Consider the following 3,057-nt stretch of genomic DNA (forward strand, 5'->3'; position numbering starts at 1 on the left):
ACCAGTTGTTAACCCACTAGTCTATACCAGTTGTTTACCCACTAGTCTATACCAGTTGTTACCCCACTAGTCTATACCAGTTGTTAACCCACTAGTCTATACCAGTTGTTAACCCACTAGTCTATACCAGTTGTTTACCCACTAGTCTATACCAGTTGTTTACCCACTAGTCTATACCAATTGTTTCTGGCTTTAGAAGATGTAGGGCCTGTCCCAAATGGCTGCATGTCAAGTCGGTCAGTCTGTCTGAGAGCTAATAACAGACTAATATTACTACCCTGTAACACCACACCACTACCATCATATTACTACCCTGTAACACCACACCAACACACCACTACCATCATATTACTACCCTGTAACACCACACCACTACCATCATATTACTACCCTGTAACACCACACCAACACACCACTACCATCATATTACTACCCTGTAACACCACACCAACACACCACTACCATCATATTGCTACCCTGTAACACCACACCACTACCATCATATTACTACCCTGTAACACCACACCAACACACCACTACCATCATATTACTACCCTGTAACAACACACCACTACCATCATATTACTACCCTGTAACACCACTACCATCATATTACTACCCTGTAACACCACACCACCACACCACTACCATCATATTACTACCCTGTAACACCACACCAACACACCACTACCATCACACCACTACCATCACACCACTACCATCATATTACTACCCTGTAACACCACTATCAACACACCACTACCATCATATTACTACCCTGTAACACCAACACACCACTACTATCATATTACTACCCTGTAACACCACACCACTACCATCATATTACTACCCTGTAACACCACACCAACACACCACTACCATCATATTACTACCCTGTAACACCACACCAACACACCACTACCATCATATTACTACCCTGTAACATCACACCACCACACCACTACCATCATATTACTACCCTGTAACACCACACCACTACCATCATATTACTACCCTGTAACACCACACCACTACCATCATATTACTACCCTATAACACCACACCACTACCATCATATTACTACCCTGTAACACCACACCACTACCATCATATTACTACCCTGTAACACCACGCCACTACCATCATATTACTACCCTGTAACACCACACCAACACACCACTACCATCATATTACTACCCTGTAACACCACACCACTACCATCATACTACTACCCTGTAACACCACACCACTACCATCATATTACTACCCTGTAACACCACACCAACACACCACTACCATCATATTACTACCCTGTAACACCACACCAACACACCACTACCATCATATTACTACCCTGTAACATCACACCACCACACCACTACCATCATATTACTACCCTGTAACACCACACCACTACCATCATATTACTACCCTGTAACACCACACCACTACCATCATATTACTACCCTATAACACCACACCACTACCATCATATTACTACCCTGTAACACCACACCACTACCATCATATTACTACCCTGTAACACCACGCCACTACCATCATATTACTACCCTGTAACACCACACCAACACACCACTACCATCATATTACTACCCTGTAACACCACACCACTACCATCATATTACTACCCTGTAACACCACACCACTACCATCATATTACTACCCTGTAACACCACACCACTACCATCATATTACTACCCTGTAACACCACACCAACACACCACTACCATCAAATTACTACCCTGTAACATCACACCAACACACCACTACCATCATATTACTACCCTGTAACACCACACCACTACCATCATATTACTACCCTGTAACATCACACCAACACACCACTACCATCATATTACTACCCTGTAACATCACACCAACACACCCAACACCCTTTCTCCATTCTCACGCCAGCCACACAAAGACAGGACGAAATGACTAAACAGTTACCAGTCAAAAGTTTGGACACACCTACTCATTCAAGGGTTTTTCTTTATTTGTACTATTTTCTACATTGTAGAATAATAGTGAATACATCAACACTATGAAATAACACATATGGAATCATGTAGTAACCAAAAAAAGTGGTGAAAAAATCTAAATGTATTTCATATGTTGACAGCTTTGCACACTCTTGGCATTAGGTGTGTCCAAACTTGTGACTGGTACTATATATGTACCACAACAGATACCACGTGATAAAAGCATCTCTGCACTGCCCTTTGCAAAAGAAGAGTATTAAGGAAACGAATATGGTATGATTATACAGCAACCTCACTTCTCACACATGCAACTAACACAATCACATGAAGATAAGAAGTCATAAACTCTATGTCGTCAGGAAGCAGCAGAGAGAGAGAGATGCAGGGAGAGAGAGAGAGAGAGAGAGAGAGAGAGAGAGAGAGAGAGAGAGAGAGATGCAGGGAGAGACAGAGAGAGATGCCGGGAGAGACAGAGAGAGAGGGAGAGAGAGAGAGAGAGAGAGAGAGAGAGAGAGAGAGAGAGAGAGAGATGCAGGGAGAGAGAGAGAGAGAGAGAGAGAGATGCAGGGAGAGACAGAGAGAGAGAGAGAGAGAGAGAGAGAGAGATGCAGTGAGAGACAGAGAGATGGAGGGAGAGACAGAGAGAGAGAGAGAGAGAGAGAGTATCTAACAGGCAGTGGTCTAACAGGCATTGTGACAGTGACAGATCTAACCATATTCAGCTTAGACTCCTCCCCCCACTCTCCCTCTCTCCTCCCTCTCTCTTAATGTCCCTCTCTCTCTCCATCTCTACTTTCTCTCTCCTCCCCCTTCAGTCTCCCTCGCTCCCTCCCTCTCTTTTTTCTCTCTCCTCCTTCTCCCCCCCTGTCTCTCCCCCTCCCTCTCTCTTCCCCCTCTCTCATTCGCTCCTTTGCTCCTCCCCCTCACTCCCTTTCTCTCTCTCCCCCTTCCTCCCCCATCCCCCCTCTGCTCCTCCCTCCCCCCCCTCTCTCTCTCTCTCTCTCTTTCTCTCTCTCTCTCTCCATGTTCAGCCTACATGTACTCTTCATGGAGC

This window comes from Oncorhynchus mykiss, chromosome 6, assembly GCF_013265735.2.
Source record: "Oncorhynchus mykiss isolate Arlee chromosome 6, USDA_OmykA_1.1, whole genome shotgun sequence".
Lineage (NCBI taxonomy): Eukaryota > Metazoa > Chordata > Actinopteri > Salmoniformes > Salmonidae > Oncorhynchus > Oncorhynchus mykiss.